The sequence below is a fragment of the Amia ocellicauda genome, chromosome 9 (assembly GCF_036373705.1).
Source record: "Amia ocellicauda isolate fAmiCal2 chromosome 9, fAmiCal2.hap1, whole genome shotgun sequence".
Lineage (NCBI taxonomy): Eukaryota > Metazoa > Chordata > Actinopteri > Amiiformes > Amiidae > Amia > Amia ocellicauda.
In genome coordinates, this window is record NC_089858.1 from 12,953,368 (window position 1) to 12,966,315 (window position 12,948).

At 45.4% G+C, this 12,948-nt stretch overlaps 1 protein-coding gene and 1 long non-coding RNA gene across 5 annotated transcripts in view; one reads left to right on the top strand and one right to left on the bottom strand.

Moving 5' to 3' along the window:
* ddr2l (discoidin domain receptor family, member 2, like) overlaps positions 1–8,564 on the bottom strand; it is a 33,358-nt gene extending 24,794 nt beyond the window's left edge. For 3 of the 4 annotated variants that reach the window (XM_066713210.1, XM_066713209.1, XM_066713207.1), the window contains exons 1-2: positions 8,271–8,564; positions 3,544–3,639 (exon numbers count right to left, since the gene is read on the bottom strand). The gene's annotated coding sequence lies outside the window, so the exon portion shown is untranslated. Of the gene's footprint in view, positions 1–3,543; positions 3,643–8,270 lie in introns of all 4 variants that reach the window. The other variant, XM_066713208.1, reaches the window with a different exon arrangement.
* An 83-nt stretch (positions 8,565–8,647) lies between these two features.
* Positions 8,648–10,553, top strand: LOC136758656 (uncharacterized). Its single transcript, XR_010819983.1, has 3 exons — positions 8,648–8,849; positions 9,778–9,872; positions 10,392–10,553. It is a non-coding gene; the product is annotated as an uncharacterized LOC136758656 (long non-coding RNA).
* The last annotated feature ends 2,395 nt before the right edge of the window (positions 10,554–12,948 follow it).

The window sequence follows — 12,948 nt, forward strand, 5'->3', positions numbered from 1 at the left end:
AGATGAAGGAAGGAGAGAGGGAGGGAGGGAGGGAGAGAGAGAGGGAGAGTCACGGCTGTTTTATGTAATGTTTGGCTGTATCCCAGGCGTGTTCTGCTATCGGATTCCTTTGCTGTTGTTCATATTTCCAGAGGCGTCACATGATCAGTTGGGAACAATAATGGCAAACAGCGAACCCATGGAAAGTAGAAAAACACAGTATACACACATGCAAACACACACTCACATAGAGACACGTACACATACAGACGCACTCACAATACAACACTGAGGCTTAGAGCAGGAGGCATGAACAACAAAAAGTTTTAAACAAAAACAAACTAATAAATAAATAATAGATCGAAAACGTTCAGCCTCCTCCCTTCCCAGCTGATTTACAGGGAGGGGTCTCTAAACATTTGCAAAGGTCGCTGCTGTTTTTGTTTTTTTCCTAAACGGAAATTAAAAGCGGACCAAAAAAAACAACAGGGAGGTCTACACTGGACAAACATCAGTTAGCATTAAACATAACCATGGATACAAACTTGGCACTGTCAGCATATATCTAACGGGATTAAAAGTACATCATTCAGATCATGGTACAAGAATCTTAAAGTTCCTCTTTGATACATCAGTTCAGGTTGTCTTGTGCATTGTTTTTGAGGATTGACTTCAACCAAACGCTTAGATGTCAGCTACTAAAATGTATATTCTCTGGTGCTCAGTTTAAGGAGTGGATTATTACAACCACATTTTGTAATGACAAACCCCAAACGCTTGCTCCTTCTACACACACGCAAACCCTGCAACACCTACTGGGACTGCAGTCCGCCACTGGTGAGCGCATATAGGTTATGATTTTGATCTGGGTCTGAGTCAGCAGTCAATCATACATCCAATAGACAATCAGCAGTGAGGATTTACACCGATTTGAGCAGATGTCTTTATTTTAACATATAATCAAATAACGATCGCTCATTTCCTATACCTAATGCTTAAGCTATGTGCATTCATGTGGTGCACACTGATTTCCCATCATGGCCCTAAAGCCCCAAATACACTTATTTTCAACATATTATTATGTGAAAAACATTTCTGAGGTGTCCCTACCTTCTATCTTGCAGATCCTTGGCCAAAGGAACAGGCTCAGCGGAATTGGAATAATAATAATTAATGTGTTTTTTTAATTAAGAGCAACCATGTAGGATACACATTTTAATGATTACAAAACTGCCTTTCTGTGTGAATGAATGTGTTTTAAAATCTGCTACTATTAAAGGAACACTAGACTGTCAAACTCCTACACTGGCTTACATTTTGGGACTTTAGTCTTGGTTACACCTAGCGACAGAACTGGTCCAAATGGTAAAAACTGACTATGACTCACAAGGTTGATGACTATTTAATATACGCTGCTGTAATTCTGATATATGCTCCCCTGCTATGACATGCTTTGTTCAGGTATGATGTTCTTTTACTAACATGTGGCATTTGTATAGGCTCCTGTATGGTTGCTTAAGATGTGTGACAGTTTTGGGTCATGTACAACATTCTTGGCTCACCTATGATACTTTTGGTTTGCAGAAGACACTTTTTATGATCATTTCTAGAGGTTATTTTAGCACACTTTTTGGCTCTTTTCCTTATTGGCCTTGTATTTGCACAGAGGTTCTGATGTATGATGTGTGATGGGTGTTATTTTCATTGTATGATCAGTGATAATGATAATGACTACATAACAGTGATTCTGCATGATACAAAATAGGCTGCTGGTAATCACTGTCCAGATATCATCAAAAATGATTGATTATTAACCAATTAGAGAAGCAGAATAGCTATTATATTATATATATCAAACACCATTACCAATGCATACTACTCCTAACCTAAACATTATAACCTAATACCTTAGACTAACCTACACTGTCATTGATACTAACCTGCATACTACCATAAACAAATGTAATATTAAACATTATGTTTAAGGACTGTCACCATTTTGGATCACCAGAGGCCAGAGCTGAGAAATGCAAGACTAGCACTCATCCCAGATACACTGAAGGCTGAATGAGAATTGCAAAATCTCCCAACACATTTCCCGCCAGATGCAAGACCAAATGCTAAAGCTGACCAGAACCAAGCTCAAAAAATGTGTCCCCATTGCCTTTTCCAGTGCGTCAGCAGCTGCGTTGTGTTACTAAGTGGCCCTGAACAGGAACACAGAGAAAGACCCTTTTTAAACGCTATATAGATTGAAAGCTTTATGGTGTTTCAGAGGTTAGAGTTCATGAAACCTTCCCTGATGAGAGTCTTGTTGGTTAACTTAGTCGCTAACTTAGTCTCTCACCCAAGCGCTCTCACAGGGAAAAAACTTCAGAGCCCCCTTGGCTTCTACAGCGATTCAGGACTCCAGCTGCAGAATGACAACAGTCAGGAATCAGTGGCGCTGCCAAAGAGATCATCAGGGCCAGGGAATACTGTGCACAGCTGGGCTCTCTCACATCCCAGCACGGACTCTGCATTCCACAGCCGCAGCGACTGTCTGTCACACAGCCTTCTCCCGGACAAACAAGCATCGGCACACGGACACCACGCCTGACTCCTCACTCAAACACACACACACAAACACACCCCATACGCCCTCAGCTACACACCCTCAAATCATTTCTAAGATTTAATATTCCCAAAACATAGTTCCGTATATATTTACATTGCCCTGTGTTTTTCAAAAAAAGTCTACAGATGTTTTTTTAATTTTCCACCTTTTCACAGCCTCGTCAGTTTTTCCTCACTGGACAGTTATGAAATGTATATCTTGGATGTAAAAAACAAAAGTCTAACAATAATTGTCAGTGACAGCAGCCTGCTTCATAGTGCAGTTTGTGTGTGAGTGTGTGAGGGGGTCTAAGCGGCCACATAAACCCTGGGGCATCTCCAGTGCACTGTGATCTGGAGAAGGATGATTCTGCAGCAGCTGTGTAAAAGGACACAGATACTGCGTAAACCACTCAGAGGAATCCCCGCAATGCACTGCGACACACGGGACACTGGGCACTGGGCAGACCTCAGGGGAAACTGAGGAGACTACCAGAGCACAATGGTTCCATAGGCTGCAAGATCTTGGTGTACCGGTCTCCCCTGTACCCAGGCTGTATCCTGTGCCTCATGCCCTGTGTCATTTACTGTCATTTATAATTTTTAGAATTTAGAATTTAGAAGGTCACTTACAGGTCCTGGCCTACAGAACAATAGGAGAGCACAGGTTTTGTGGGGCAAATCATTTTGTTTACTAGTATAAAGATTTTCCCACCCAGCTCTGCAATTTCATGTCTGATGGGAAATCAGTGTGCAGAACATGAATGCGCATAGCTTCAGCATTAGGTATAGGAAATGGGCGGGGGAGAACAAGGCTGAGTTTTAACAAATTACTTTTCTCTCACTGGTGATCTCCACAGAACAGGCCCTCCTAATGCCTTGCAATAACAGAAGACGTGCAATATGTCCACCAAAAGAGGAAGTTATTATATATATATATATGACCATCAGTCAGAGCACTACACTCACCAGTCACCCGGGCTCTGCGCTCTGATTGGAGAAAAAGGAATTGGGCACCGCAGGTGATATCACTTCCTGTTCTTTGCAGGCTCTTCCTGTTAGTATCTGCTGGACAAAGAGAGAGAGAAAAAAAAGACTGAGTGAAAAAATATATATATTCCCTAAATATGATTATAATTTATATATATCACACACACACACACAATATATACAATTGGGCACATGACATCAGCACACAGTTGTGGCTCTGTCGTTAGCTATGTTGCAGCCAACTTCAGTCCAGCACAGCAATCACATAAGTGAGTTTACACAGCTCATACCATATACATAAACAAACCAATATCTGCACACATTTTAATTTAAATAGTTTTCACTGAAATCTCCTTTAAACTCTTTAGGAGGAGAACCTGCAATGCATTTGAACTGTTGTCCAGTGCCATGCAATGGGAGTCATTTCCAACACTTATGCAAAGCAATGCAAAGACCCGTCATTGCAATGGATACAGCCGCAGGCTGATCTGAAAGGGTAGGGGTCTGGGGAGACGAACAACCCCACAGAAGGGCTGCAACGAGAGACAAACCCAGGAGCACAAACATAAACGCGGCTCACCTGGTAAACTCTTCTGGTTGCGAGTTTAAAAATACTCCCTCCCCACCTCCCGTTCCCTTCCCCCCACTCCTTCAGAGCTTCAGCATGTTTGCCGGAACAGCAGCTCCATGTTGGGCAGAGGTGAAAGGTCACACAGATCCTATGACAGTCCCCCCTAACCAAAATACTGGAACAGGAGTGTTGCGGCACAGCTGAAATCACACTCTCTCACTGTGGTTCCCCTGCAGTGTTTTGTGAGTCTGTCTATAAAGAAATGTAGAGAAGCTACAGCTACAGCACCACAGCAGGTACCCCCCTACCCCAGTAATGCCTCTGTCTCGGTGACTGTGGGCAGGCTTTACAGAAAGCTAAAACCCGCTCACAATCTGCATGCAGTTCTGACTCAAGCCCTCAGATGCTCTAGGTATTACACAACAGTGTTTATTTAGAAGACAGAAAAAAAACATAACATTGTTTAAAAAAAAAAAAAAATGTTTTAAAACTTGGCCTAGCCTTCATGTTTATCCATCTTTTTTCCCTTAGGATTAAGGCTTGTGTTGACTGTGTTTGAGTGGCTTTGTGTTTCTGCCCGATCGCAGGCTTGTCCCCTTTTAATGCTGCTTCTTTCAGCCCTGCTCATGGGGGTCTTCTGCTTTTCATTCCAGTTGTTTATTACTTAACTGGACCAATTACTTGCCTAATTAGCACAAGTGAACACATTATGCAGGTTTTTGCTTGTTAACGTTTAAAAGTTTCCCTATAAATGCTGCAGGCAGGACTGTAGCTCCCCAGAACCAGGGGTGCTTACTGATCCTGCAGGACAGGTGTGGGCCTCTGTGGGCCTCTGTGGGCCTCTGTGGGCCTCTGTGGGCCTCTGTGGGCCTCTGTGGGCCAGCAAGGTGAATTATAGGTCTTCCTTCAAACGCCACCATCTCCCTCACACTAGGAGCCGACTGTGCAGAGAAGCACAAAGCCCTGTGACGACGCTCACTCCTCCCAACCTCAGCGCCTGCCTGAACTTGCTGCCGCGCTCTAACCACCAACAACTGCTACTGCCGGTCCTGTGGCCACGGCTGTGACAGGCGTCCTCAGAGGCACAGTGGTTGCGGTAGACAGCACAAGCCGCCGGCCTTCTACTCAACCAGCACCGGTAAGCAATGAATCAAGCAGCCGCCATGCGTGGTAACTGCAGCCGCCGATCAATAGAAGTGCAGTGGCGACCCGAGATCTCGGAGAGCGAGAGGAGTGAGGAGACTCGCGTTATCTTTGTGTGACCCAAACTGGGAGGTGTTGCAGGGGGTAGATTTCAGGTTTTCATATTTCATATATTGTTCCACATTACTGCTGTGCTCCGTCGTTCTGTAGTGAAGTCTCGGCCAGCGCAGCGCAGCCTGCCTGAGCACAACAACAGGATCTGGCTATATAGCGCCTTCCACCCACCCACCCACTGCAGCCTGCCTCGTTACAGTCTGGCAGTTCAGCTAGCAAGCCCTACTGGTTGTAATTCCTGCTGAATCAGTTCCCAGTCTGTACATATAGGATTTGGAATTGATTTGCTCAAGTGGACATTTGAAAGACACACACATATAATGTATTTATAGATACAAAACAAAAAATGTAATGCTAATTGTTAGGTCAACACAGCTCACTGCTACATCCCATATGCCAGCACAGGAGAGATGAAGACAACATGCACCCCACACACAACATCCAGACATGAATCTGACTTGCACACGCTACGCAAATGTCAAGTTCTTCACCTACATCAGCTCTGGACACCAGCGTGGCCTAAAGGAGCTTCCGTTATCCTGACCATCTTCGTCATTATTATCATCGATACTCACTGAGTACCCGTAGTTGAGTGACCGGCACACGGTCTATCGGTGAATGGGTACTACCACTGCCAAGCATGGGAACACTCGGGTTTCAGACACAATGAGCGGAAATGCTGCCCAGGGGGAGTTCTGCACTCTCAGGCAGATGGGGATGACGCAGAAATATAGGGATGGTCCTGGGAATCGACTTGCCCTGGCTGCCTGCCTCACACTAGGGCCTTTGTGCTCCAAACACTAGCCTGACATCACTGCTGGGAATCCCTGGGAGACCCCCGCCAGACTGTTTTTTATTATTGACTTGCTTGCATTGTTCTATAAAACAAAGTAAAACAATGACAATATATTCCTCAATTTATATTACAAATATACATCTACATATAATAGAAAGCTGCAGACGTGTTTGTGAAACGAGGTCTGTTGTAGCTGCGCTGTAGGTCAGTGCTCTCAGACAGGGAGACATGGGGGATCAGCTGTGGTCCTAGCAGGCAACAGTCTGGGGGTGTTTTCTTTCCACGGTCTTCTGTAATGCCCCTGTGCCTTCTGCCATTAACCTTCACAGCTGGCTGATGTGCGTACATGTGTGTGAATCCATAGTTTACACACCCTGTTCTGTTATACAACGTCCCGTTTTCCAGTTGTGCCCTCTAAGACCCACAGGGCGATTTTTAAAGTGATTTATAAATGTAGGCCTAAAGATGGCCTGGGCATTTGGCATACACAACCTTGTGAACAGGCTAAAATGCATTTTATATTTTACACAAGCGCTGTTTAATCACAATGAGGGGGAGGTTGTGCATGAGGTCATAAGGTCATGTGCTGCAAAGTGCTTCCTGCACTGCCAGGGAGAGCGAATGTGTATGGCCTGTTTGCATGTTTACAGCTAATTAATATTATATTGTGTTGATAGGTTTATTACCTTATCTGTACGGGACGATTGAGTGAGATAGGGCAAAATAGGCGCTGAAAGAATGCGCAGGAGAGAGATTCACATATATATTTGGTCTACTCTCCTGTTGAACTACAAGTCCTTGTATTGTGTAAAAAGCTGCAGCTGCGCAGGCGTGAGCAGGGCTGCGATCTGCGCTGCGTGCCAGGCGGCCAGAGTCACGTCACGTGTTGTGAAAGTTGCTCGTGATTGCAAACAAAGCGCTGGTTCGCGCAGATCTGCACCAGGACGCGACCCACGAAAGTGCAGATCTGCGCAGAACAGCGGGCGTCTGCGCCACACGACCGCGGCCCAAGAGCTCGCTCGCACCCGGACCGCAGTGTGGACCGGCTCGGTACCGCCGCGCAGCTGCACGTGTGTAAACAACCCCGGTCACAGCGTGCAGTGCACCCCCCACAACACACCCGTATTGGTAAGCATCAGCTACCCCCAGTACCCAAAATCCATTAAAGGTTTTAGAAGCAAAAAATGAGAGCTAGCGGAGGCGGGGACAAGGGGTAAATAACACCCCCCACACACACTACCACAGATACCCCAGACTCCCTCCGTGTCATTCCCAGGCAAGACCAGAAAAGTGCAGGGAATTAGGGGCAAGAAGAGACGGTGACAGTAAGCCTGCAGGGAATAGCGAACATCCGGGTCCTCACGGGCATCTTATATTTAAAGTAAACTTCTATTTTTAATACGTCTAACTTTTATGTGAAGTTAGAGGAAATATGAATACTGCAGTAACCCCCCCTCCCGAGAAAGAGAGAGAGAGAGAGAGAGAGAGAGAGAGAGAGACTTTCTGGGTGATTGCTGTAGGCCAATCAACTGGTCGTGCAATTCACAAGACTGCCTTTCAATAAAAATAAATAATAAAAAAAAGTGCCTACCCCCTACCACATCTCTCTTCACTATTTCACAGGCAGCTGTCACAGAAACGCATTGATCGATCCGGTTTATGGGTCAGTATACACAATTGAATAACCGTTTTTTAAAAAGCAAAGAGAACTTATTTTTCATATCATCATCATCATCATCATCATCATCAGAACCCTGGGGCGCTTGTAGGGGGAGCTGCGGGGGGATTCAAACATTTTTAATTGCTGTTTTATGTCTAACAAAACTAGAACACAAGCGACGGGTCGGTACCGGTTCCTGAGCAGCGCGAGTAACGGAGCAGACCCGGTTATCCGCGCCGCCAAGTCCCGTCCGGCAACTTCGGCCCCAAACACAACTTGTGCTGTTCAGCCTGGCTGGGTGTCCGCACCGTCCCGCACCGTCCCGCACCGACCCGCACCGTCCCGCACCGTCCCGCACCGACCCGCACCGACCCGCACCGACCCGCACCGACCCGCACACCAGCCTGCAAAGACGCGTTTACCTGCAGCTCGATGCGCCGGCGATCCCTGGATCAGATGTGTTTTCCGAGCCTCCTTTCTGCTCCCTCAGCGAGTGCGGCCAGATCTGCAGAACATTGTTACTTTGAATCCCAGATCGTCGTGTTAGAAGAAGCAGGAGAAGAAACGAAAAATCAACGCGACTGCGTCCCTCTGCTCTTTCCCATGTATCGGGGAATGTGCACATTCACCAGGAAGAAGTAGTTGAGGGGAAAAGAAGAAAGAAAGAAAGAAAAAAGTGGGGAAAAAAAAGTTGCAATGTGATTTTTTTTAGCTCACATCCCCCTTCTGGCGACTTGCGTAGGGGGAGCAATTTGCTTCAGGAGAGAGAGGGAGGGACGGAGGGGGAGGGAGGAAAGTAAAGAAAGATGGCATGGGAGCCGTGAGTGTCCCTCAGTAAACTGATAACGCTCTCTCTTTCAGTACTCTTGTACCGGTAACGACAGTGCTTATTACTGGAAGTGTATCTGGATATTGATTCGAGTTATTATTATTTATGCCATTGAACAATAATGGAGAGAAGAAGGGGTTTCCTCCTGTGCCTCTGGTGATATGGGGGGGAGGTAAATTAACTGTAACGCAGATTACTTTGTGAATATATTATGTTGTGTAACATTCATGAATTGAAAGCAAGTAGCATAAACTCTGTAAATGCATCTCGGCAAGGAAGCTCCAGTTACACTACTTGTGCACTTTATTAATTTACTTATTTATTATTAACTCTGCTACTGCTACTAAGTGAGTCTCATTCTGGTAATGTATGTTGCCTTCTTGTTGTGCATGACCATTTGCACCTTAGCCCATACAAACATATACACACACACGCCACCATCATCATCAGCCTTTGTCTGAGGTTTGCTCTTGTTTCGACATACAGCATCTCTTTTCCAGGTCACACCATCAAATCTTCCGATTGCATCTTCTCTTTCGTGTGGCCATCTTCTAGCTCTTGCGATCTGTTCTCTAGCTCCCTTCATCCGTCTTTGGTCTGTTCTTCTTGCCCCGTGTCTGCCCCCTTCGCCCTTTCAACATCTTCACCCTTTCAGTGACGTCACATACTTTTGATTGCTCTCAGATACATTTCTTTGTTTTTCTGTGTCTTCTGATATATTTAAAATAATGTACAGCTGCTCTGCAATGGGAGGACTGGTGCCCCGTACCTGCTGAAATAGAGAGACAACAGGTTTCAGGAACAGACAAACTCTCAATCATCTATTTCTCAATGCACGGAACACATTTTTAATTGGCAGTTCTGACCAGCCAAATATTGAAGAAATACATTTGTTGTAGGGCATGGGGGGGTAAAGAAAAAAACAAACAAATGAAACAGAAGTGCTTGTGGCCTTCCTGGGTTCGACAACTGTGTACACAATATATAAAGCGGTTGTTTACTCTCACTTTGGATAAATGCACTATACTTCTACTAACAATATCAAGACCCTCCTCCCCATAATTAAACTACTACTAATTAACTTTCCCTTTCTTAAACAGGGTGCAGTGTTTCCCAGTCAGAGCTCAGGACTCAGCACTGCCCCCTAAAGGGAGGCCCCAGCAGTGCAGGAGGGACGTCAGCTGAAGCAGTCTGGGTGAGTGCAGCTCAGTATCTCTCTGTAGAGCAGAGGGGAAGCAGTTAAACAGTTAAAAATACATCCCAACCCCCGTATAAGCAACAGATTTCAAATACACATTGATTACAGTTGAAAGTATTTGCTTCATTCGAAACCATGTTCTTGGGTGCATTTGGTTGATTAGCTATTGAAAGTTAAATGACCTTTGCTGCAATTTTTCAGTCAGCAGCTGGCAGCAATATCTCAGTTTGGTTTGCCAAATAAAATGTGACGTATCTTATGTGCCGCACCAATCAGCCCTTCTCCATCGGTAAATACATATTCATTATGTATGTCATGCTTTTTGTCCGTCATCACTGCATTGTATTATATATTTACTTATAGTTACTTAATTTTCTCATCTGTAATCAGTGTAAATTAAAAGTGGCTCCGGCTGCACTGTATAAATGAATGGCGAGTTTCGGGTGCTTTGTTGTGGGCTGGGTTGAAGGGTTAATGTGAGTTGAGCAATTTTATTGTTATTGTGTATTGCCACAGATGGTGACCCCTGTGTGCCAAGGTAACGTGGAAGTCAGAACCTGGGCAGAACTGCGCCATCTGCTGGAGGTGCTGTGTAAGGACATTGACATTGTAAGGGCTTCACTCCTGAACCATGTCTGTTGAATTAGAACATTTCAATAAAACGATCATTTAAGTAAACACAGAAGACAAAAACTTATTTTGTTGCTATGAGTGTTACACTACATATAACATATCTTACTACACACTATACTACATCCAAGATGTTTGGAGAGTGTTATTTTGAATAATTGGGTTATGGTCTGGTTCTAGCTCGGGTCAGGGTTAAAGTCCCATTTCAGTTAACTGCATCGGATGTAGGTTTGTGTAGGCCTAGCCTGTAAGTTTGGTGTTGGTTGGGGCTCAGGCTCTTGTTTGGCCTTAAACTGGGTTAGGTTACCCACTCATGTAATACAATGTCTCTCCAGCAGATAGTCCCTGTGTTTCAGTTACATACAGGCCAGGGCGTTTGTTCCAGACCCCTGTAGTTAATTCATTAATTATTTTTATGCATTAAAATAATAATTCAACCAATTGATTTCTCTAGCCTGGTCTAATTGGGGCTCCTGTAAACACAGTCTGTGTTAGACCACCTTGCTATTGAGGCCTGCATTGTCTGCATGACTTGGGCTTGTGGCAGTGGCAAGGATTGGACTCTAGGTGGCAGCATAACCCCACAAGCGAGACTGAAAGCCTAGCAGTGCCCCCCTCACCCACTGCCTACAGTCTGGACTCTTGGAAATCGACCTTCAGGGTAGTTTACATTCGTTGCTGCTTCCTGCTGAGCAACCCTGTAATTTCACAAGTGTGTTTTGAGTGAGCGGTCTCTTCCGTTTCCCCTCTTGCTGTTTCTGTCCAGGCCTGGAGTAACTGTGTATCCCAGTGATTAGCTGTTAGATTACATTTGAATCTAAGTTACCTGTGTACCCCTCCCAGTTCTGCACCACTGCACAACAAAGCTATACCAAAACTGCTGACTTGCCTTTTATTGCAAAATATGTGGCAGAGCATATGTGGCTTTGTTGCGGTAGCTGTTGTTTTATTCAAATCCCATTTGCACACCTGGCTTGTTCTTGTTTTCAGCACCGTTGACACAGTGAAACAGTTTAGACCTCCTCCAGGTTTGAGGCGGTTTGAAGATGCACAGTGGTGGAAGTTTAGGCTGTGCACGCTTGCTATGTGAACTACGTTGTCTGCGGCTCCTGTGCCCTGGCCGCTGTATCCTGTGCTGTGGTATTGCTGCCCTGTGTATTTTGTTGCACGATGAAGCAACAGATCCTCAGCAAATGTGAGGCACTTAGGACAGAGGTGTCAGTCAAATAATAATAATACCACACAGATGTATGCCACTACCTTGGACTATTGTGAGATACCATCTTTGCAGTGAAAATCTGCTTCCGAGTAGATCCCACAAGGGTAACTATAGGATTTGAGCTAGGGAAGATCAACCGTGTAGCACAGGCTTCACTTCAGAAACTCTTTGCAAATGGGTTGCCAAGCATGGTGCAGCTCTGAACTGCTTCCCCCTTCCAGTTCTTTGCCCCCTTCGCGGGCTTGCTGGTCCATAGATCGCTCTTTCTTTGAAATGTTTTTTTCTTTGTGTGCGTGTCTGTATCTGTATCTGTGTGCATGTGTGTCTGTGTTTGTTTTCATATTTGTCTGGTAAGCACTTAGTTAAAATAGAAAAATAAGTAAATAACAGACTGACAAAAGAATATGAATCATGACAGACACACGGCAGAGGAGCTGTGAGACAGTAAATGCTGTGAGCGAGCAGCCAGAACGGATTGCAGAAATGGCAAGTTGCTTTTGAGGGGAAACCATTGCAAATTTTTGCAGTGATTGTTTTGATTCTGGGCTGAGATTAGCTGGGAGGAAGTGCACTTGTGTGGTGACTACAGCCAGGGCTTGCACAACCAGTAAGTGAACTAGGTAGTCGACAGTTTATTGGGAAGGGGGGGTTGCAGAATAATTGGTGAGGGGGTATCAAAAAATGTGAACCGTGATATATATTTGTCACATGAAGTTGTGAACTCTTTAGCATCAACTATAGTCATTGCACGCAGGTGGAGGCTGACCGACCATAAGTGCTGTGACCACTTGTCCATCTCCCTCTGTCCTGTGGGTGGTGGTGGCGGTCCAGTCCAGGAGACAGGGCATAGGGCATAATTTTCCCTTCGCATCGGCCCTGACTACTGCCCCCCACAGTGCTGGAGAACAGAGTCTCCGTATTCACACTGGGGCAGAAGGACACTAGGACTGACTTAATTATTTATCTCCCACACATGGTTCACATTGCGGGTGGGATTTGGATCTGGGTTTTCCCCCAGGATCCAGGGGGGCGGGGGGTTCTGTGGCAAGGTGTCCCTCGATGGTGCCTCTGGTTTCTGTAGCTATGGTGCTTTGACTTGAAATCAGCTGAAGATCAGAGACAGCGGGGCAGGCCTAGAGGGAGACAGAGAGTAGTTGCAGAGCAGCGCAATCAGTGTCTCTTGCTAGTTACCCCCCCCCATGCCACGGAAGCTCTCCCCCCTAG